This window comes from Meriones unguiculatus, chromosome 19 (genome assembly GCF_030254825.1).
Source record: "Meriones unguiculatus strain TT.TT164.6M chromosome 19, Bangor_MerUng_6.1, whole genome shotgun sequence".
NCBI classification, from domain to species: Eukaryota; Metazoa; Chordata; class Mammalia; order Rodentia; family Muridae; genus Meriones; species Meriones unguiculatus.
The window spans coordinates 57,005,089-57,029,782 of NC_083366.1; the positions used below are offsets into that span (position 1 = coordinate 57,005,089).

The 24,694-nt window shown below is 43.8% G+C and overlaps 1 protein-coding gene across 2 annotated transcripts in view; it reads right to left on the bottom strand.

The window, feature by feature from the left end:
- Adtrp (androgen dependent TFPI regulating protein) overlaps positions 1–24,694 on the bottom strand; it is an 82,147-nt gene that overhangs the window by 16,156 nt on the left and 41,297 nt on the right. The window lies entirely within an intron of this gene.

Genomic DNA, 24,694 nt, shown 5'->3' on the forward strand with positions numbered 1-24,694 from the left:
CATGGTGCTAATGGGTGGATATTTTAAAATAAATTTTAGTGTGCTAATAAGGACATGTAAAGATGAAGCATGATAAACCAGATATGCCATAACAAATAAAAGGAATCTGCACAAAAGCTCCTTGGGGAAAAACATGACAAAAAATGCCAATCATACTTTTAAATATAAATGCAAGAAGTGGAAGAATGAAGGCCAAGCAAAACTTACTGAAGTATTGTTTCTCCCAGGCTCTTCACATGGCTCATGATTGCGCTGGTGTCCTTTTCCAAGCACCGAGAGCTCTTTGGTTAATTCTATTAGAGCATTTTTGTCAACACCATGCATTCCCCAGCTAACAGCTTTGATGCCCTTCCTGAACTAACTTCCCCAGCTGACTTTCTGCCTCAACTCCCACAAGACACTGGTGGAGGGCTTGGACATGCAGCCAGAAGCATTTTATATTCCCAAACTGAAACCATCTGCACTGTAGACTCCCATCTGTTGTTAAAAAAGATGCAGTTATGTTTGAAAAAAAATCTAATTAATAATAGAGTAATTCAGAAGTGTACACACGGGTCACTTCAGTTTTTCCATCTAGGGGATTTTTGGTTTTAACTCTTGTGTCTCTGCAAGACGATTCTCCAGTTTTAAAAGAAGACTGTACTGGTAAACCAAAATTCTCCTTTACTTTCTAGGAACTCACTGGAAAGACTCTCCTGTAATTACAGAGTCAATGTGAAGTTGCCTTGGGCAAGGGGTGGAGGATATAGGGACATAGACCACCCACAGACAGAGCTACAAGCTTTGGTTTTATCTCTGCCATCTACCTAGGTAGGCTGACACAGGTTCCCCACCTGCAGAGAGAAGTTAAAAGCTAACAGTCTCATTTATGGGAAAAGATCATCACGGTTACTCCATTTTACTCTGAAATACACCTGAACCAATGAACTGATGCATGGAGAGATGGACAGATGGACGCTAAAACCAAACCAGTGAAGCAACAAGTACAGAACCATCAGTTCACCCTGAAATCCCCTCCTTGTTATGCTGTAAAGTTTTCATAGTAAGACACTAAGGGGGACTGAACAGCCTTCACTGATCTGGAAATAAATGGTCCTAGGGGACAAGGAAGTGTGCAAATGTCTGTTAGGAATGTGTTCTGACATTAACTATACAGGTAGCTGAATGACAACTTCAGCTTCCACTCACAAGACTGTTATCCTTTGGGTTAACCTATAGTTAACCCAGACATTCTTCTACCTGGAAGTTAATTGGTTTTAGAAGAGTTGGGCCAGGCAAAGTAGTGATGATATGGAGTCTATCTGGTTAGGGTCAGACAAAACACACATGTGAGCTCTTAGTGCTATATTCTCAGAGCATTCTTCCTTTTCCTGTCCTGGCCTCTAGGCTGCCTGCAACACTGGTTCTTGTAACCATTGACTCATTTCTTTAGACCTTATTCCAAACTTTTTATTTCCCATAGCTGCTTAGTTTTTAAATCTCAAGCTTCAACTTGCTGGCTTTTTCCCTATTGCAGTGGTTGAAATAGGAAATGCTCCCCATAGACTCATGTATTTGAATATGTGGTCCCCGGTTGGTGGTTCTTCCTAGAGAGGTTGGGGAACATTGGGAGGCAGAGCCTTGCTGAGGAAGTATGTCACTGCCCATGAGATTTGAGGTTTTACAGCCTGCCCTCGCTTCCTGCTTCTCCTCACCCTTGCTTTTTCATTCTCTCTCACTCTCTCTGCTTCCAGTGTGTGGATGGCATGTGAGCTCCATGCTTCCTGGCTGTCAGGCCAGTCTCCTTGCTCCTGCTGTCATGCCATCCTACCATGTTGAACTGTATGCCACTGGAACTGTAAGCTAAACTAAATCAAACCTTTTTCTCATCTAAGTTGCTTTTGGTCATGGCGTTTTGTCATAGCAACAAAAAAAGGAAGGAATGTTCCCACCAGGAGCATATTTTGCTGCCTTGTAATGGGGCTGAACTTCTCAATCAAGTCTCCTTTGACTACTTCCTGCTCAAAGCCCTTCAGCCTTCTGTGGTTCTCCCCTCTGTATCCCCCTACTCACGTCCCATCCCTTGTTCTTCAAGGCATGTTGGCTGGCTGTCTTCACCCTTAAATCAGCTTCTCACTATAATTTTGCTTCTTCCTGTCTCTCTTCCTACGATTCTTCACTTTCTTTTGTTTTAAATTTGTTCTTCATTTTCTCCCTCTCTTAACTAGCCCCATGCACCCATGAGATACCTTTCATCTCAACTCCACTGATGAGCATTGGAAGACACAAGGAAAGATAGAACTCAGGAGAATAGACACAATAAGCCAGCCAGAAAGCTTACTGCACTACTCACTGCCAAGACTCGTGTTACTCAGCTATGTGTTCCCAGACAGCTGATATGAAGGAGAAGGGATTGACATGGCTTGTTTGGGGCTTCTTTCGGAGAAAATAAAGGTTCTCCTCTTGTAAGACCACTGAACTGTTTGTCATTGCACTTTATTTAGGGGGCCATAAGTGATATAGTGATTTTGACAGCATCCCCATAGCAAATGGTTCAGGGACCCTGAATCTCTGAACTGAGATCATTGGAAAGCATCATAACAAAGCACATATAGGGAGACTCTGCCCTGCAGATTATTTTCAGCATCTCTGGACTGGGCAGCAGACCCTAAGTATCATTTTCCTCGTGGATGTTTTCATTTTAACTTCGAATTGGACGTGTCAATCAACTTCTTTGTATAAAGCGCAAGTACAAGAATTATCTCCTGTTGGTGATTCAGATGTAAAGACTTGGAGGGATTTTTTTTAAGCTGTTATAATATGGATATCTTTGAACTGCAAATACGTCTTCCAGACAAATAAATCTCCTTCTCTGCTACCGTGTGTCCGAGGGCTTCTCCTCTGTCCTTCCCTGTGCCCCCTGCCCAGGAAACACCCCTTTCTGACATGCTTGCTTCCCCGGCCACCCTCAGCACTAGACTGAGAGTTTGTTGTGCTGGTCTCTTCCCTACTCTTATTCTCAATGAGATTACACGTGCTTTGAGGGCAAAGGTCTAATTACCTTTTTTTCTGCACTCCCCTCCAGTTGGATAAATAAATATTTGACTGATCTTGCCACTGAGGGAAGTAGAGTTCTCAGTGTGACCTTGGTGACCTATCTTCTCTTATCTTCTATGGCCAAGTTCCCCACCACCTTCTCTTGGTTACTCTGCGTCCCCACGTCTTTACATGGGACCCTTTATTTTTTAAAAAACTGATACATCATCTATTTGTCCCTCCACTTCCTCACCCTTTCATCTCCTTCCCATTATAGGGGGCCTCAGTGACTCCCGAGTGACTCCCAGCATTCCAGTTGATATTCTTCATGGCCCACCTGGAGGCCTCTGTGCTCATCCCCATCACAGCCATCCTACAAGGGGGGAGCATCTCCCTGAGACTGAAGCAATGCAGGCTTAGGCCACTTAATATCCATGGCGTTAATGAGCGGGGCCAAGAAACAGTGAAGGGACAGATGGAGAGGTCTTCTGCAGAGCCTGGAAAGGAACCCAGAGTGGCATCCATCGGCCAGAGCTTCGGTATGTCAGGATGTGTGCACAAGCAAAAAGTGGCACGGTCAACCTCACGACTAGAAAGTGACAAGTTCTTCATGGCTGGAGGAGATGGCATGCTAGGTCTTAAAATTAGGTCTCAGGTGTTGCAAGAAAGGCTGTGAGCAAGTGAGACTCCTGGGAACAACCAACAGGTGCCCACCCCCATGACAACTACACTACAGGCTCCACCAATTGTACTAGAATTTAGAACCAACATCCTTGCAGGAAGCTGGAAGACTCAAAGCCAGCATCCGCAGCATCCTAGGACTACCTGGGCTATCTCCTCCCTGAGGCTGGGCCAGGTGGAGCCCTCTCTCCTTTGGCATTGATGAATAGTTTTCCCATGCTCCTTCTCTTTGTCAATCTTCCCCCATGATCACTTGTCTGGCTCCACTGGGCACAGAGATACATAAAGAGACAGGCAGGACATTCTCTAGATAGCTGCCCTAATTTGATGAGAGGTCGTTCTTAACACAGAGGGGGATTTAGTAAGCACCAGGGTCTGGCTTGCTTTGTAGGCACTGTGTCCCCCAGGCGACATCATTTCCTCTCCAGTATCCCATTACTACATCAGCAAAGAACTCAGGACATGAAGACAGCTGGCTTCTTTGGGAGACAACCGTGATTCAAGAAAGCACCCTGTAAGCATGATATTTGGAGCACAGCTCTGAGTTCTCTTCGGGGCAGATCCCATGTGGGATCAATTCTCTCTCTTTTTCCTCCATTTCTCATGCGGACCCATCATTCTATCCTGATAGAGTTCAGTAGCTGCTCTGTGTGGATGGCTGGTGCTCACTGGTGATTTCCCTAAATGCACACAATCCGTTGATTTAGGGTTAGTCCCTGTCAACGCACACTCTACTGAGGTCTTGCCTGTGGAGAAGGGGATGGCTGGGAGTGGGCGCTGAGGAAATCCCTCATTCACTGTCCACCTATTACCTCAAAAGACACAGTTCCGAGTCCACACTTTAAGCAACTTGAAAAATAATATTAATGGATTTAAACTTGTATTTTTTGTTTTTCAAACCTGCCCTGTCACCCTAGGGCCGGGCTGCTTTTAAACTATTAGGTAGTGGAAGCTCTGAAAACTTTGGACAGTGGTGGGTAACGTGGGTGTGAGTCCTTTGAGACCACAGCAAATGAACATGTCTCTGTTTAGTTCAAACACATACACTCCTTGTTCGAGGCTCACTGGGGTAAAATGTTTCTATCTTAAAAAGCTTGGGGATCTTTCTTTAATAGCTTTGGCCTCCTAGCCAGATCTTCAGAAACCATTCATAATGGTTACCAAATTGGGGGGGGGGTGTTTGTTTGTTTTGAAATGTTTTTTTTTTTTAGATAATTACCTATCTTAACACTACTTTTGAAATTATAAACTCCTTTCTCTCTGAAAAAAAAAATAGCTCAAAACAAAACAAAACAAAATGGCTTTGTATAGAATATCAAACCTAAGCTATCGAGTCTGATGTTGGGTACTCAAGGAATACTTAGATAAGGACAAAGACCTGGGAGTCATCAGAATATAAAAAAAGAAAATCCTTTAAAGCTACAGTAGATGGAGAAGAGATGAGTAACTGTCTTGAATGGGGAACAGCCACAGTGAGTCAACAGCTCTCAAGCTCCACACTTTTGACATTTTAGAAAAGATCATCCCTGTGTCAGGGGCTGTCCTGTGCATCACAGGAGGTCAGGTACCATCCTTGGCTGGAAAACATCAGATGTCAGCAGCACAGTCCCTCCTCCTAGGACAACAGTCAAAGTAACCTGAGGGTTGAGAGTTCTGTGGAGTTGAGGGTCGGATGGAGTAAGTGTTTGGACCTGGGTTTAGACCCTTACCATCCAGGCATAAGGTGGGGTACAGCAGTGTATGTTCCCGATCCCAGGGCTGGGCTGAGACAGGAGGAACCAGGGGGCTTCCCAGCTAGTCAGCCTAACCAAATGAGAAAGCTCTAGGTTCAGTCAAGACCGTGTGTCAAAAGATAATGTGAAGAGTGATTGAGTTTAAACAAAAAAACAAACCTATGGTCTCCACACACGTGCACACATTTGTATATGTATACTCAAATGCCTATGTGCTCTTGAGTGTGTGCATGCACATAAACACACACACACACACACACACTGCAAAGACACAACACCAAAATGAATGGGTGCAAAAGCGAGAAGACTCTTCTAAGTCCCTCCCTGCATTCCCACGCTGATCATTCTTCCATGCTGAGTCGTGCGCTCCTCGCCCAGAGAACCACTGGGTGTCAACCTCCTGTTTGTGGTATTCTTAGACCTGAACCACTGCCACACTCTCATTTCCAGCTGTCCCACAAACCCTGAGACTGACTTTCACCTCCTCACTTGTCCTTATAAAATCTAGGGACCTATGTGCAGGTTAAATTGGTGACAATATCTCTTTCAGAAGCTTCCACAGTCCTGAGACAGCAGGACTGGGACACCGATACTAGGAAGTTGATTTACTTCCTTCTCCTGGTTTTCTTAGCGAAAACAAAATCCAACTACTCTAAAGGTCATGGAACATCTTCTCAACAAAGAACAGTAAAATGGGGCTTTTGGGAGCCTGATTATGTAGCTGGAGGTGATATACCCAAAACACATTTGATAAAGGTGTCTGGAATGTCCCTCTGAAATGATTCTGCACTTTTTGGTTCCCATCTGCAGGAAACACAAAACAACAAAAACTCCCCTGCAGCCCTCTGCATGTTCACGCAGTGGCTTAGCTCTCAAGTCCGAGTTCTCGCATCTGTTCCTTGTAAGGGAAGTGAAAGGCTAAAAGTAAAAAGTAAAAGTCCTTTGAGGCTTTTCTTAAAAATTGTTCTTAAAATAAGAAGTCCTTGAGTGCCAGGGCAGCAGTAGGAATGTTTCATGGAGGCCACTAAAGAACGGGTTCTTCCTGGTGAAGCTTCATATTTCAAGGGTTCACTTCCTCCATACAATAAAATGTTCCTACGGGTTATCCATCTGTAAGAGCAATTGCTTATGTATGGCGTATACATCTTAATGTCAGTTCTGACCCAAGGGAGTGAAATAGGCCCTTTACACGTGTTCACTCACAGAGAAAGGATGTTTCTATTTTTCACTGTGTCTCTTCCCTTTCCTTCGACCACATCTCATTAATCTGGTGACCTCCATGATTGTGTTTTTGTTTCTCTTCTTACTTTCATCCTCAGCCACACTACTTCCCTGCTTCAGTGGCCCTTTGAACTCTCCTAGGCTACATGAATGTGGCTGCCTAATGTATACCTGGCAATGGTGATAAGCAAGAAAATTGGAGGTCAGCAAAAGTCTCCACTCATTGATCTATCTACCTTTGAGTCACGACCCAAACCATGATGTTCGTCTTCCTTCAACAAAACGAATGCTGTAACCATGGCATTGTGCTTGTTTTCACATGAACCGGCATCAAATGTACCAGGTGTCACTCAGGTAGAATCAAAGCTCCCACACCTATTTCAAGGTACTAGGGAATTTGGTAGAATTTTTATTACAACTTTCTGTATGAAAAGAACAACCTCTCTCCCAAATTTCAAAAGTTGCTTCCACAGTACAACTTCTTTTCTGCCTCCAGTGCCTCTTGACCTCATCACATCCTACCGGGTCCCCAAAGAGGAAGAATCTTGGGGACAGTCAAGATTACAAGGAAGCAATGAAACTGAACAGCGACACTGTCATTCTTTCATGTGATAACCTTCATTGGTTAACCTTATTATATACTGCAGGATCTGTGCGGTGCTTAAGATAAAAAGGCAAACATCTCTACTGTTGCAGACCTCACTGATGGGCAAAATTTTCTATAATCAAGAAAATGCAGATGCCAGCATGCTGTGTGTTGTGAAGGAAGACTGAGAAACTATGCCTGGGAACACTGGCAGGAGGGTACTGTATGGACAGAATCAGGGAAGTCATTCAGAGGTCAGCTTTAATAATGTTTTGAAACATAAAGATCCATGCAAAAGTGGATGAGGATGATTCTAGGTGAGGAGAACTGCATGGGGAAAGGTGCTGTTGTAAGAATGACTTCAAGATCAAAAGGAAAAGAGAAATGGCAAGGACACCTAAAACTCACCAGACACTGGTGATGCACACCTTTAATTCCAGCACTTAGAGGAGAGGCAGGCAGATTTTTGTGTATTTGAGGCCAGCATGATCTACAGGGGAAGTTCTAGGTCAGCTTGGGCTATATAGTAAAACCCTGTCTTAACATGGATAGATAGATAGATAGATAGATAGATAGATAGATAGATAGATAGATAGATAGATAGAATGAAAGAAAGATAGATAGATCTCAGCATATCCAGACAAAAGAGGTCACATCACATCTGAGCTGGCAGCAGTAAGCCTGATGAACATAGTTCAGATGGACTAGGAAGCCATTGAGGAGGACCAGGAGAGGTGCTGTTTTCTAATCTGTTTTACTATCATGAGGAGAAAGCCGAGAACGGCAACAATTATGAGAAGTTTAGAACTCTGGTATGGGTCATATAGGATACAGTTGTAGCCCATCATCAGCAGTGGCTCTAGAAGGTGATCAGAAATGCTACCTAGTTGGGTAGACTAGATAATGTATCTAAGGAATTGGCAAGGTCAATACTGGCTTTTTTTTTGTTATATATATATATATACATATATATATATATATAATTATAAAATATGTATATATATCATACACACATATATATGTTTTTGTGAGGCAGGGTTTTTCTGTGTAGTCTTGGCTATCTTGAACTTGCTTTGCAGACCAGGCTAGCCTTGAACTCACAGCGATCTGCCAGCCTCTGCCTCCCTGAATGCTGAGATCAAAGGTGTGTGCCACCACATCTGGCTTTGTTTGGTATTTTTATTGGTTTTTATTAACTGAGCATTAGTCTGGCTTTTATAAAGACAATTTCTTTTAAATATGTCACATGTTTTGAACACACCCATTCCTTCTACACCCTGTACTTCCCCTCCCCCATCACAATGTGTCTTCTTCCTTCCCCTAGTCTCCCCTTCTGCTTTCATGTCATGTATGTATACAGCTTTTATTTATATAGAGTCTAGAATCCACCCATGAAGGAAAAAAATGCAACACCTGTCTTTCTGAGTCTGGCTTATTTCACAAAACCTGATGCCATTTGATGTCATCCATTCTCCAGATAGAATCCCATTCTATGGCATTGGTTTGCATGGAACTCACTATATATAGCTGAGACTGGTCTTGAACTAATAACCCCTGCCCCTTCAGCCTTCTGAGTGCTGGGATTACAGGTATGAGCCTCCATACCCAGCCTAGTTTTGTTTTTATAAGACAGTCTCACAAGGTAGCTCCACACAGCCTTGAAACCACAATTCCAAGTCTGGATTCTGTCCTACACAATTAGGAGAATATTGCTCCAATTCCCAAGTTGGAAAGGCCCAAAATAGGCTTAGCTATGAAAATAAAATGACCAGTTCTGGACATGTTGAAGGGAAAAGGAAAGGGACTCATGACTATTAAGGCAGCATTGAAGAAGATACTCAAAGAACCCTACAGAATGAAGAAAGAGATGAACATCCATAAGGACACAGAAAAGCCAAACCTGCCCAGAACAGTAAGCACAACAGTGAGACTCAGGAACGCCCAAATATTACAAAAAGAACAAATGACAGGAATGAATGCATGGGTATAATAATAACTCCAAAGTAAATGATCTCAATTCTCCCATCGAAAGACACAGACTAGCAGGTTGGTTTTAAAAATAGGTGCCTCCATTTGTTGCCTCCAAGAAACATCCTTCATTTTAAAGACAAACACAACCCAAGAGTAAGAGGAGGCTGGGAAAATGTACTCCAAGAAAATGCCATAGAAAGCAAGTAAATAGCACAGCAACAAAAGAGATTTCAAACCAAAATGAGAGAATTGCCTCATATTGATGAATAGGAACAATCTATCAAGAGGCTTTATAATCTAAAACATGCATACATGCAACGATAATGCAACAGTGTTTTACCCAGAAAACTCTACTTGATGTAAAAGCACAGACTGGTGTCATGTAAGAGCCCACAACAGGTAACTCAAATGTCTCAGCAGCACATTGTCTTAAATCAAATCTTCTGCTTTCTTTTCTTTCTTTCCCTTCTCAGGATCAGCATCTTTGATGCTGAAACCCATGCCCAAATCTGACAGTATGCCGGCCCCTCAGTGTCCAAAGAGAACCTAGCTACAGGACCCCTCTGAATCCCAAAATATTTGGATACTCAAGTCCTTTGCCTAAAACTGTGGTTCTCAACCTTCCTAATGCTGCAACCCTTTAATAGGGTCCCTCATGTTGTAGTGACCTCCCCCCCAACCACGAAATTATTTTATTTACCACTTCACAACCGGAATTTGGCTACTGTTATGGATAGTAAGGTAAATATGTGACCTGTAGGATAGCTTACAGGTGGCCCGCAAAGGGGTTGCGACCCACAGGTTGAGAACCACTAGCCTAAACCATGGTAGCATTTTCTTTTCTTCTTGCAGTGTATTTACTCATCGTGTGTGGAGGAGGTGTGTGGAGGAAGCATGTGTGTGCGCACATGGGCAGCGGTGTGCATGTGGAGGTCAGTTCTCTCCTTTCGCAGGTGGCACCCAGGACTGAACTCAGGTTATACAGCCTGGCGGCAGTCACCAGGCCTCATTCAGAGCCATCTGGCTGGCTCAAAAACCATGACATTTGCTTAGTACCTGTACACACCCATCCTCCCCACTGAAAGTCGCTCTTCCCGAACTCACACTAGCCAACACAGCGTGAAGTCCATGTAAGTGGCTGCTATCCTGGTTGTGTAGGGGAGAATAGTGAAAAAAAAAAAGTCTGAACCTATTTGGTCCGTAAGCAACTTTTCCCAGTTATTTCTAACACTCATTAGTTGAATCTGTAGACTCCAAAACTGGGCCACAACTGAAAATGTGTCCTGCTGATGCCTGCCCAGGATCTTCTTTCATCTGAGGCGTCACTCGGGTGGCTGAGCGGGAGTGTCTCTAGCCTGTTTCTCAGTCCTGTGTGGAACTCCCCCGGCCCCAAACTTCTTGAACCTGATGACTCATTGTTCTTAAACTCCAAAAAAAAACAGTAATTATCTCTTCAAATATTGCCTTTATCTTACTTTTTTTGTTATCTTTTCTTTGGGAAATTTCCATTACTTTCTTGTATGTAAGCCAAGCATTTAAAAAGATTTTTTTTTCATGTTTTATTCAACATTTGAGGTATCCTTTTCTTAATGAGAGTTTTCCCTTGCTGGGCTGCTTTTCTATGATACCTGTGATACAGCAGAGATGAAAGTCACTTTGGGTTCTGAGTCCCTTGACGGTGGATACCTTTCTCCATATGTTAATAGAACCCATTTTTCCGAAGGTTAACTTTAAACATGTAATACGTTAATGGCAGGGAGAGGTGGTTCGGCAGAGAAGTGCCTGGCTTAGAGCGGAGTCTATCCCCAGGACCCACACAAACGGACACATGGCAACAAGTGTCTGCAGTCCCTGCACTCCTACCATTAAATGAACACACACAGCACGGCATACATATAATCATACATACATGTTGTGGCGCATGCACAAACAGACAGATTTTTGAAAAGTGTAAAAAAAATTTTAAAACGTCATGAACATGATTTAGAAGGAAATGTGGCATCAGCATTCACTGAGAAAAATGAAAGTCTACCCAAAGAGTCCAAGTCCATAAGGCCTGGAGGTTCAGGGCTCAACAACAGCCATCTTGCCCTATCACTCTTCATCTTTATCTGTCTGTCTATCTACCTATGTATGTATGTATGTATGTATGTATGTATGTATGTATGTATCTATCTATCTGTCTGTCTGTCTGTCTGTCTGTCTGTCTGTCTACCTATCTACCTATCTACCTATCTACCTATCTACCTACCTACCTACCTACCTACCTATCTATCTATCTATCTATCTATCTATCTATCTATCTATCTATCTATCTGTATGTCTGTCTGTCTGTCATCTATCCCCCAAAGGCTCATGTGTTTGAACACTTGGTCCTTAGCTGGTGACCTTATTTGGAAAGGTTCTAGAACCTTTAGGAGGTGCAGCCTTGCTTAAGGTCCACAGAAGACAAACCTCGGGGTTGTATACTCAAGCTCCACTTCCTGTTCACTCTTTGCTTCCGACAGCCAGTGCAAGGTAACCAGCTGTCCTCCTGCTCGGCCACCGCGCCTTCTCCACAATGATGCCCTAATACACACTTCTTCCCTTAAATAGGTTCCAGTTAGGTATTTGGTTACAGCCATGAGAAAGTGACTAAAACAAATCAAAATCAAGGTTTCCTAGCACTTATCAAATTTATTTTCTCATGAAAACAAAGATAAACGTGTACATGCTTGAGACAGCTGATTTCTCTTTGGCTTAGACATAGGAGGATTGCTGTCATTGGCCTGGACGTAAGGTTTAGGGGGTGACTGAGCTACAATATTTTCATTCCTAGTAATTTATCCTTTTCAACCTCTTAGCCCAAACACATCTTTAACAGGTGGAGGGACATTTGTGAGGATGGAAATCAATTTACTACAGAGCCCATTTCCTAGCGCCTTGTGTATAATGAGACCCTTATATTTACCTCATGTTCTAGAAGCCAACAAACACCCCGATTCAAAAAGAAAAAAGTTCCTAAAACTACCAGCCACCTTCAGTCGGACATAGAGCCCCGTATTACAGGCATCAAATATTTCTCAAGCAGTTTTTCTTGCCAAGCTTACACCTTCTGTGCTCACAATGACAATTTAATGCTACCATCTCTGACACTGGATTATGAAGTATTATTTTAAAATATGTCAGTATAACTATGCATATTAATTAAAATGTTCCCACATATAAGCTTTGAACTCGACTCCCTGTGCTGATTGGAGACAAAAGGCCTTTATTAAATGCTATTTGACAGGCTAAGTGTTTTAATATCTCTGCCAATCATTCCTACCAAAGAATATTCATTGTTGAGCATGAAATAGGTTAAAAAAAAAAGGAAAATCTCAGGATATGATCAGCTGCTAGAGGCACATGACCTGGAGGGGGGGGAATGACAAGCAATTATGGTATTTGCAATCAGAAGTCCCTGTCTACATTACTTGGTGGGGCCGTTAGCATTACTATTTCCTTTGTGTTAAGACCTCCACAATTGGGTAACTGATCCATTGAGGGGAGGGTTCACCACATACCTGAGGGTTTTGCATTGATGGAGGTACTTGCTAATGTTACGTAGAGTCCTCCTGGCTGCTCGCAGCAGTTAAAAGATTACAGCTGTACACAGGGCACTCTATAGAATCCCTGAGCTCAAGAAGACAACCCCAAACTGGAGCAGATCTTATTCACACTTCACGGGCTCTGGCATGTGCTCCTGTCTTTCCCATGGCTTAGCATGCTTAAGCTTCCTGGGGAACCTTCTTCACTATACCCTCTCTTTAGCTCCTCTTTAACTTTGCTTGGACAAAATGCGTTACAAGTGGATGGAGCCAGCAAATCAGTGAAGATAGTGGGTGAGGGAAGAAGCCAGATAGCTTATCCTGTGTAGCATCTTTGTAACAGAATACCAGAGTCTGTGTAACTCATAAAGAAGCTTATTTCTTATAGTGCTGGAGTCGAGGGAGTCCAGCATTGAAGGCTCTGCATCTGCTGAAGGTCTTCTTGTTATAGCTTGCTATGAAAAGTAGATGGAAGTGGGGGTGAAGGAACTCGATAAGGGCAGAGGCAGTCAAACTCATCTTATCAGGGACTCCTCCTCACAGTTCACCTAACTGTGCTCTGAATAAATCCAACTGATGTATTTATGAAGCATGGCACTCTCGTGACCTACTCACTGCTTAAGATCCTACCTCTCAAGACTTTCCCACTGGGGATTGTTTCCAACTAGGGACTTAGAGAGAACATCCAAACCACAGTACCAGTGGAGGGAAGGCCAGCAGTGATTTCAACTGAGTTGTTGATGAGATTCGGGCAGGGAATGGCAAACTAAGGCCGTTTGTGCAAATGTGAGATGTATGAGTGATGGGTTGGGAGAACTGATATAAAGGATGAGATTGGAGTTGAGAAACACGGGTCACAAAGCATGAAGAACTGAGAACCCGCACAGGTGCTGGAATCCTCTGGCAGTCTTATTAGACCATACAGAGGGCTACTGGGTAATACCCAGCAGGATTAGTCTACTGGCTGGCAATCCACCCGTAGGAAGAGAGGAGGTAGAATTCCCAATTAGACACAAGTGGTGTGTAGTTGGGCAAAGGAGAGGAGAGGCAAGGGCAGAAGAGATGGTGAGGCAAGGGATGAGAGCCGTGGGGGATAGGTGAGGGGCCCGCAGCACAGCAACTACGTTCAGGGCGGGGCCTCTGCAGCAGCCCCCACCTGCCCCACCCCGGAGTGGCTGCTTGTGGGGTTATTAAGCATTGAGAGTGAACTGGCTGCTTATCAGGAAGGGGGCTGGGCGTCCATTCAAGTCTGGCTGGGCAGTCTACCCGGCCCACACACCAAGCTGCCGCTCTTGGGCATTTTCACTTGTTTTCGGATTATGGGACTCTGGGTCTCTCCTACCTACTTAGCTTTTTATTTTTGTCTCTTGGTATTTCAGAGAGGTCCAGGATCTGCTGTTTCAAGTGTCTGCCTCCTGGTAGACTGCAGCAAAGTCATTCTTCCTTTTGGGGTATTATACATGGTTGCCATGGAAGTGAGGACTGGTTGATTCTCACAGGAGGGGGGCCCACCAGCAAGCCCTCAAGCAGCTGAATGATTTCAATTAGTTAGATTCCTGCAGCCTCTCAGAAGACATCTACATGTTTTTGATGACTTTTGAAAACCTCTGACCTTGATTTAGAAATTGAGATGCAGTTTTAAAAACTTGTGACTTGTTGATAAACAGTGGACAATCAATGGGACTTTGAAAGCAGGCCACTCTGGCACAAATTGGACAGTCTCTGAATTGCGATTAAAAGAAAACAAACAAACAAAAAACAAAAAAACAGGCAAGCTAATGCCATCCTGGTTTCTGTTCTCCAGTGATGAAGAAAACAGGCCCAGTGGATGCCTGGTTAATTCTAGTTACAAAAGCCTGCAGTGGACAGTAATCCTGAGGAGGGTCATTGTTAGATGCCCTTCTGTTTGCAAGTATGGCATGGTTCATGTCATGCAAGCAACCATTGCCATAGCCAAATTTAGTTTCTGGTTCCACTGGCCAGTTTTTAAGTGCTCATCTGCCTTCTTGAGGTCTTTGGGGTGAATGTCAGAGGACCAAGTAACCCACCTTAAGGTTAGGAAGTCAGAGAAATGAAACAAAGGATGGTGAGAAAGTGTTTCTCAGCAACGTTCAATCCGTAACCACACCCCTGTGATTAGGCCGGACATCCTATCCAAATAGTTGTTGGGGCATGGTTAACAGCTGTACTTCTCTGAGCTGGGCCTTCCTAAACACTCTCAGTTTCAGGCTCTTCGCCATGGGGTAGCCACGGGAGTGTCCATTCACAGCCTCTACCAATGGCCATTCTCCACGGAGCCACCAAAGAGGTTGTTTCCTAGCACTGTCTTCTGCTCACAGTTTAAGTCATATTTTCTTTTCCCAATGTATACACAGCCACTAAGCTTTGAGCATGCCTCCTCCTTGCCAAAATTCCTGCTGAAACCTGGTTGCCAATCTAGCAGTGTTGGGGGCCTTTGAGAGCAGTCTTTCTCAAGTGACAGGATTGGCTGGCTCTTTCAAGAGTGGATGAGTCCACTCTTTTTAACAGTGGATTCATCATACATTCATACAAAACATCTGGTCCCCACCCCCACCCCACACACCCCTTCATATTCGGGGGCTGCCAATTTCTCATGCAGGTCTATCACTTGATGCTGTCTGCAGATTACAGCCTGAAACCTTTGTCAGCAACAGCTACCTAATCTTGAACTTCCCAGTCTCTAAGACAATGAGCTGAATATGCCCCTTTTCTCTATAAATTGCTTAGTCTCAAGTACTCTGTTATAACAAGGGAAAATGGACTTAGACACTGATTATAGTAGAAAACGTCCAGAAAACATTTTAGAGTGTAACAATACAATAGATACAAGAGATTGGGATCACAGGCAATGTCACATGGCTGCCTCTGAGTTCATGACTCAAAGATATTTTACATCCTTTGATAGGTAACACATTAAAGATGCATGGGAAGGCAGGGGGTGACTGGAGAGACGGTAAGTGCCTACTGCTCAGGTGTGAGGACCTAATGTTTACATCTCCAGAAGACTCGTTCAAACTTGGCATCTGTAATCCTAGCATTTCCCAGAGAAGATAGAAGATAGAGATAAAAGAACCCTCTCTTCAGAACCGACTAGCTTGGACATGTATGGCTAAACAACAAGAGCCTCCTCAAGCAAGGTAGACACCAGGGGTGGTTTTCTGACCTTTACACACACGTCATAGCACACATGTCCACAGGGACTCACAGAAACACACACACACACACACACACAGAGAGAGAGAGAGAGAGAGAGAGAGGCAACAGTACCCCCGGTGGGACTGGGCAAAGGGCGCTGAAGATTTCAAGAGTAGATGAGTCCACTCTTTTCTTCCATTTTTACGCCAATCTGTAACTATCTGAAAATAGTTTAATTAAGAACAAGTCAAGAAATAAATGAAAAGTGTGCAAACAGTAGATGTCACATGTTTGCACATAAAAGATTGTGCAGGACAAGGAAACAACTCTTTCTAGCAATTGATGTGCCTCGTGGAAAAGATGTTCTAAGTAGAAAAGTATCAGAGAAAACTTATGTTTACGCTTCAGGGTCATGAGCCTGTCCCAGTTCAGCTTCGGCTTCCTCTTCTGTTCCCCCTTCGAAAGGTGTTCAGCCCGGAGAGTTGGAGGCATTTTAGTTCTGATTCTACATCCACATTTATGTCTCCGGGAAGCAACACAAGGTATGATGAGTCATCACTATGTGGTAGCAGCTATTGCTGTGAGGTCACCAGCAGAATATAAGCAAATGTTCACAAACGCTGTGTTCATTTAAGAATAGAATCAAGGTTGCTATTTTAAGAACGTCATACAAATAGATTTTTAATCTCTTGTTCTTTTCTCTGAATTTAACAAGATCTAATGTGTGACAAAAATAATGGAGTGTCTCTTCCCAGAATTCCCACTAGGAAAACAAATGTGGAATCTGAGATTTTTGGGGAGCTTCTGAGTTTTCTAGCTGCTCAGGTGACTATCACAGCTCACCATATATGTTGACAACACCTCTAAATACTCCCTCCTTCATTGACATGGACAATTCCAAGCTCAAAACATGCTATCAATCTCCTTTGGCCTACAGGATAACCAACCAACCAAAGAATAAAAACAAGTTCTTAGCATTAAAGCTCTTCAGCATTTACCACAGGCTGCTTCTTCAGGCAGCTTTCAGGGGGTCACTTCACGGGATGACATGAAAGGTTTCTGTTAGGCCTCTGGAAGGCTGACGACAGTTCCCTTTAGTGAGCAGGGGTTGGCTGGGAAGCTGAAGGAGAGTAGAAGCTTTGGAAAACAAACCAACTAGGAACTGACATTATCAACATGTGAGATATCACCTCACCCTTATCAATATCCCTCAAGATTCAGTTTTCTCCTTTCCCGGGCCAGTTTCCTTTTCTTCTATCACTACTTTCTCACCTGTACCATAGCGTCATTGTTGAATTACATGGTAGCTTATCTTCTCCAGTGTGTGAGTTCTAGAAAAGACAGTACTTGACTACAGCTCACTAACTGCGAGCTTCAATACTTTTGCACAGCTGGATGAACAGAATCCCTTATCCTCTTCAGTGTTTGAAGAAGCTTTTCAAACTGGACAGAGTATTTGCAGTAAGTGGGTTACCATCATAAAGAGTAGTAACTGAATGATGGTCCCCAAAGATGTCTATACCTATTTCCTGGAACCCCTGGGATGTTACTTTACATGGTCAAAGGGCTTCGCTGATAGTTATGGGTTGGGTATTATTTGAATGTGTCCCTCAAAGTTTCATAGGTTGGAAGTTTGGTCCCATGTATGGAGATGTGGAAAATGGGCGGGCTTTTAAGAAGTAGGGTATAGAAGGCAGGGGTTCCTGTTATTGAAGGTTCTGCTTTTGGGAGAAATTAAGATAGATCCCTCTAGAGCAACTGGCTATAAAAGCCTCAGCTGACTGTTGACTCTCTGTGGCTTCCTGGTAGGTGATGTGATCTGCTTCGCCACACACTACCATCCTTTTCCATGAAGACTTCACCCAGATTCTCTGCTATGCTGTGGGGACTTCCAGCCTCCCAAACTGTGTGCTAAACAAACCCCTTCTTATAAAGCATCCCGCCTCAGACATGTTCCAGTCTCTCCTTACGTTAAAATAAAATGTCTTGCCTCCCATTACATTTATGATCTAGAAGGTATGGAGTTGCTAGACGCAATGTCTATATTTTAAATTCGTCAACTTTACCTCACACTTCTCACACCATCCCAGGAAGACACAATTTTGATATTTTTAAAATGAATGTCTCTTGATTTTTGTCTTTGTGTTTTGAGCTATATGTTGGGTATCGCACAAGCCTCCGTTTCTAGCATATGTTCGGTTACATTGGATATTCTTATTTTGAGATGAACACTCACTGGAGTGTTGAAGGTCTGAGGCCTTCTTAAATATATGCATTAATGTAATAGCTATCTACGGCATCCCTGAGAAATGGCTTGAAGACTTAGTCAGATTTACAGGGGGTGTCCCTGAAAGTTCAAAAATAAGACATCAAGAAATGTCTAGGCTGTGGGTGACCTGTATCCAAAGAGGGTGAGTGAGGAATCAAGAAGAGAGAGAAAGAGGAGTTTAAAAAACCTGGAAACCAGTCAGCCATCACCTGTTCATGAGGGATCTCCTTTCCTTCTTAGGATTCACTTACTGGTAACTTAGGAGCCCAAACATCTCCTCTAGAGCTTATGGGAAGAAGAGAGAAATATGAGACAAAGATCTCTAGGTTATCCTGCTGTGGTTCCCAGTGCCCAAGACACACTTGTCAGTCAAGAATTACACACCATGTCACCATCTAAACCAGCGTTTCGTGTTAATGTTTGTTAGCGTATAGGCAGCCTGCTTCTGCGTTGCCTAGTAACCTATGATGTCATCATGTGTCCCCTGCCAGGTGTGTGGCAGACGCAGTTCAGCTGCACACGTGCAAGCTATAAAAGGACCAACCCGCCACTTTGTCTCTCTCATTTCCTCTCTTTTTCTGTCTCACTTTCTTTCCTGAGGGCCCCCCACGTCTCTCTCTCCTTTCCCTCTCTATCTTTCCACCTCCATCCAATAACTCTCCTTCATATAATATCTGTTGTGTGTATGGAATAAGTTTTAAATATGTACTAACAATGTTCCTGCCATTCTCTCTCTCTCTCTCTCTCTCTCTCTCTCTCTCTCTCTCTCTCTCTGTGTGTGTGTGTGTGTGTGTGTGTGTGTGTAGTAGGCTCAATCAGGATTCAAAATCACTGGATGCCAAAATTCTTGTCAAATGTTTCTCATATCATCTGTGATACTCAACTTTCTTCACTAGATATGAGAAGATAAATAATAAAGGATGGAAGATTGATTTGGGCTTGTGTTTTTAGTCCATGGTGATGAAGCAGAACATCATGGCAGAAAGCTGAGGAGCAGAACAAAGCTGCTTTCCTCACAGCAGCCAGGGAGCAGGGAAAGCCAAAGCGGTATCCATGACAAGAGACATTCTCTGCACTGGTACTCTCCACTGGTCCATTTTCTCTAAGTCTGCCCATCGCCATGACCTCGGGAATCTCTTGATTCAGTCACCCTTCAGCAGTCTATAACAGAAGGCCAGTCCATTAGTCCATCAGCACATGTGTCCTCTAGAGGGACACTTGATAGTTTAACCTCACGAGCACCACACACAAAGCAGTGCTTAGTAATTATTTTCAGATGAACAAAGGACAACATAGCCAGTAACTAAGAAGCCATTTTTTTTGGTCCTTTCTCTAATTTCAAGAACCAGCTTTCTCTTAATGAAAGGTTGTTTCTAAAGTCCCATTCATCCCTACTGAGCCTTCTGGGTCTCAGACTGTGGGTGTGGATAAAGATTAGTGTGATGGATCTTGGCTAGGATTCTCATATTTTGCATGATAATGACTTCCATTTATGCTGTCTTTGGCTGTTTTTAAAGTACTTGGGCACAGTCTGGATAATTATGCATGGTTTTCAAATGCAGCAGGGCTTAGGAGGAACTCTGATCTATTCCACTCCTCTTTCCAGCTTGAACAATTCAGGTTGATTTCCAGAGAAACGTTTTCTCCAGCTCACCTCCTATGCAGGATAGGGTCATTATTTCTCAGTTACTGAATCTTCTTCCTGCTGTTTAAATCTGTCTGCTCTGGTTCTAACTTTAGTAGGCATTTAGATAAGAACTGAGGCGTTAATGCTTTCCTGGCAAATCCTGAAGGAAGACTTTGCTGTTCTCCTTCTCTTACGAAGGCCAGAGAGCTGCTCAGCAATAACACAGTCTGGTTGATATACTTCACCTGAGGCAACCTGGCCATCACCAGCTCAGGCGGTCTGTCCACGGTAGATGCAAACATCCTTCTGGGATTACTATTTGGACTGAAAAGTTAACAGGGACAGGAAAATGTCTGTTGAACACAGCACTAACAGTAAGCTCTAAATGGTCCTACGTGAACCACAGATTTTCAGTAAGTCAGAGGCATTGGGCAGGAAGATACCAAAAACTCAATGAGTTCCAAGGCTAACATGTTCCTAGAAGATACAGGGTCAGAGGGGAGTGCCACAAAACTGGGGACAACACCATAGACAAGGACAAGAAAACCATTGCAGAAAGAAAGCTAGAATCGAGTCAGCACATGGATACTGTAAAGTAAAAGAATCTCGCAGGACTACAAAACGCTGGTGAAATCACAGTTGTTAAATGGCAGACAGAAAGGTGGAGCAGTACAGGGAAGGAATCATTCCAGGGAGCAGTTTGGTCCCCCACTAAAACACCTAGGCCAAATGTCCAGGAGAGACCACCTGTCATCCCTCTGGTCCCAGTTTCCCAGCACTGAATCTTCTTCTTTGAATTGTCTCCGAAGGGAAGTGATAATAAACCAACCCGGAATCTACTCAGCTTCCCACTGAGACAACAAAGGCCTGAGACAACAGCTTGGGAAGATAGAGAGGCTTATTGGGGGCTCACAGCTTTCGAGGTTTCGTTCACTGTGGAAAAGTAGCATACCATGCCGGAGAGGGTAAGAAAAGAGATCGGAAACCAAACCAAACCAAAACAAAACGAAACAAAACAAAACTAAACAAAAATCTCTGGCTATTTCATGTCCAGAAGAAAGGACAGAAGCCTGGATTGCTTCTATGTTCCACCCTTTGCCAACAAAAAGGTCCTAGAGACCCAGGCTTTAACACTCAGGTCTTTCAAGACCAGTCTATATATGAACTGTGTGCATGTCTGAGTGTATGACAGCTTGTGTGTGCATGTGCATGGAGGTCACTATAGGATTGCCTTCTTCGATTCTTCCCTGCTTTAATTTTTGTGGTAGGGTCTCTCTGTGAATCCAATGCTAGACTGATTGATTGGCTAGACTGGCCCCAGGAATCTCCCCAGCTGCAGCTTCCATGTTCCATTGCATGGGTCTGGGGCTCCAACTGGATCCTCAGGCTTGTGTGGCAAATGCTTTACTCACTAAGCTATTTCTCCGTCCCTATGTGATACTTTTGAAAGTTTTGACTGGAGAGTGTTTCTGTACATGTTCCTACAGGTGTGTACACGCGAGCACACACATGTGCATATGCATGTGGAAGCCAGAGGTCCACGTTAGGTATCTTTCTCATTTGTACTCTATCTGTCTTAGAGTTACCGTTGCTCTGATGAAACACCATGACCAAAAGCAGCCCGGGGAGGAAATAACTTACTTGGCTTATACTCCTACACCATTGCTCATCACTGGAGGAAAGCAGGACAGGAACTCAGGTAGAGCAGGAATGTGGAGGCGGGAGCTGATGCTGAAGCCATGGGGGGATGCTGCTTATTGACTTGCTCCTCATAGCTTGCTCAGCCTACTTTCTTATAAAACCCAAGACCCCCAACCCAGGGGCTGTACCACTTACAATGGGTTAGCTTCTCCTGCACCGATCACCAATCAAGAAAATGACCCTCAGGCTTGCCTGTGGAAGTGCTTTCTCAATCAAAGTTCCCTCCTCTCAGGTGTCTTGTCTATAGCTTGTGCTCAGTTTACATAAAACTAGTCAGCATACCACTTCACTTTTTTGAGATACAAACTCTCACAGAACCTCGAATGCATCTGATCAGCTAGGCTGGTTGGCCAAGGAGCTCCAAGAACCTGCCTGACTCTATCTCCCCAACGCTAGTATTACAGGAACACCCACTGTGCCCAGCTTTTGTGTGGGTGCGAGGAATGGAACTCAGGTCCTCATTCTTGTCCAGCAAGAACTTTACCAACTGAGACAACTCCATAGCCCTTAACCAACCACCACTGTGTGAGAATTTGACAAAGAGCATCCTTGAAGCATCAGATTAGAAAGATTTAATAGTAAGCACAGAAAATAACCGGAGAAGACAACAGTCTGCGTACAGGAATGAAGATGCAGCCACCAGACAACTCAGTTTGGAGCCAATACCAAAGAGAAGCAGGATGTTTGGAAATGGTTCCATTAGGAAACTCCAAGTAGGTTCCCTGAATTTTTTTTTTTTTTTTATGAGAGGACTCTGCAGGGATATTTTTTTTTTCTAATTAAATGAAGAGAAACATGGAAACATTGGTATCTAACTCAAGGCAGGCTGCCTCCTCCTCTTCTTCCCTAATCCAAACTGTCCATCTCTTTTGACTCTTGCCAGGTCTCCCTAAGGAACGAAGATGACTTGGACAATGAAAGGACAAGGGGCAGAATCTCTAACATTCCCCTCCCAGGTGGCGCAGGCAGAAAAATACTTAAGCATCTCTACAGTACAGTATCTGTCTTGCTATTAATAATTGGCTTGTGGACACGACGTACAGTATTATCCAGATCTTCCCTTCCCAAATGATCAACCATCCATATGGCTGTTTACTTATCAAGGTCACTAGGATGGGGCATCACCATCTCAACTAACTGGAAGGACTCCAAGCAGAAAGTGGGACTCACAGAGGGAGGGAGCTGGTAGTCATGGAAGGAAAACCAGCTGGGCTCCCGTAGCCTGGGGAGCGCGCTTGGTGAGTGCCTTTGGCTCCAGATAAAAAGAACTTTCAAGACTCTGCCTTTTAAACTGTGGAAGTAGCATATTTCTGCAGTGGACACATGCTCCCTGACGCCTCACTTTGCTCCAAGTTTTGGCTTACTGGCATACAGATAGGGAGTCTGGATTTTTTTCTAAGTGGAAAATTCTCACTTTGCCACGTTAATGAATCCTTTTGATTTTTTTTTTTTTTCTGATGAAATGAAAAGCTCACCCAAGGAGCACAAGTCCTAGATTTAACTGGTGAAAGTTAGTCAGTCGTATATTAAGGGATTACCACCCTAGAGGAGCCGTGGATAACAGCTTGCTGGCCCCAGGCAGGTGACATCATAGCCTCTCAGCTCTTTTCATTCTTTCCTTTGTAAAACCCAAAGCGATGGTACTTATCTAAAGAAGGGTGTGGGAATGAAATCAGTTCAGATTCAAGGAACATGTTTTACATAGTGAAATGTGACATTAGAAAAAAAAAATGAGGCCTGGGATGGCTCACGTTGGTGAAGAGCTGCTCTAAGCTGATCTAAGCACAGCTCCGAGGCACCCACATAAGGGCTGGACACAGTGGCTTGTGTCTGTAACCTCAGCACTGGGCGCTGAGAGACTGTGTGTGTGTGTGGGGGGGCATCTCTGGAAACTCATTGGCCAGTCAGCCCAACCAAATCAGTGAGCTCCAGGTTCTGTCAGAGACCCTGTCTCAAAAAAAATAAATAAATAAGGAACACAGGCATGCACGCATGCACACACACACACTCACACATGCACGTATGTAGACAGGAACACATACACCACCCCACCCACCTACCAATATTGGAAATATTCACTGTGAAGGCATCCCAGATGAATACTAACGAAAACTATCGAAGCCAAGTGGCTCTAGGGAGAAAATAACTTAACGTGCATGTTTGGATCTTATACACCAAAGTAGATCAGAAGCCAGAAAACAATACTTGGGCAATGGTCAGTTGTCTCTCTCAGCAAAATAAACATTTCTTTTTTTCTGGGTGTGGGTGGTACATGGGGTAGTTGATTGTCATAGATTTTTCAGACAACAGGAGCTTTCAAGGGCAGAAGAAAATCTTTGGGTGAACTTGGGCATTTTAAGCCCAAATGGGTTTTCCTGATTTTTACATGTCTTGTCTCCTGGAATCTGAGATCTTCCTATTTAAACTGCCCAGAAATGTGGAAATACATCTGTAAGTACTGAGGGGCTGTGCCAGCACTGCCCAGGGAGACTTTATCCACATGGCTCCACTGACGCAGGCTCGGCTCTGGAGACCGGGACAGCTTGTGAGCCCTGCTTGTCCAGGTCACAGTTGGCTCTTCAGACACCAGTGACCTGACCATCTCAGAACAGGTTCTGCTTGCCCCTTAACTCCTCAAAAACATCGGCGCCAAAGAGAAAATACATGACTGGATAAAAGACACCGAAACATTCAAATGCTCGTCTTGTTAGTGATACTCAGTCCCGGAAAATGTTTTGATGAGTAGTCACGGCTTTGCCCTTTAGAGTTAACATATTATTTGGACACGGGGATAGATTTTGTTTAAATCTTCTTTATTCCATTCCTGGAAATCAATTTCATTATTAGTCATGGGCAAAAGTCACTTCTTTTTCAGAACTGCCAAAGGTTGCCTTTCCTGGTAGCCTGACTTTTTAATGGTTTTCCTAAGCCACGTAACGACCATTTTGTTCCTCATCTCTGCTGTCAGTAGACCCCCCCCCAGCCAAAAATACTAGATTTTGTTCATTTGCATCCTCAGTATGCTTTTAAGGAAGGATTTGTTTATTTTTATTTCGTGTATATGAATATTTGCCTGCCTGTAGGCAAGGGCACCGCACTCATGCCTGGAGCCCATGGGGGGTCAGACGATGGCAGCAACCCCCTGGAATGGTAGATATGGGCAGC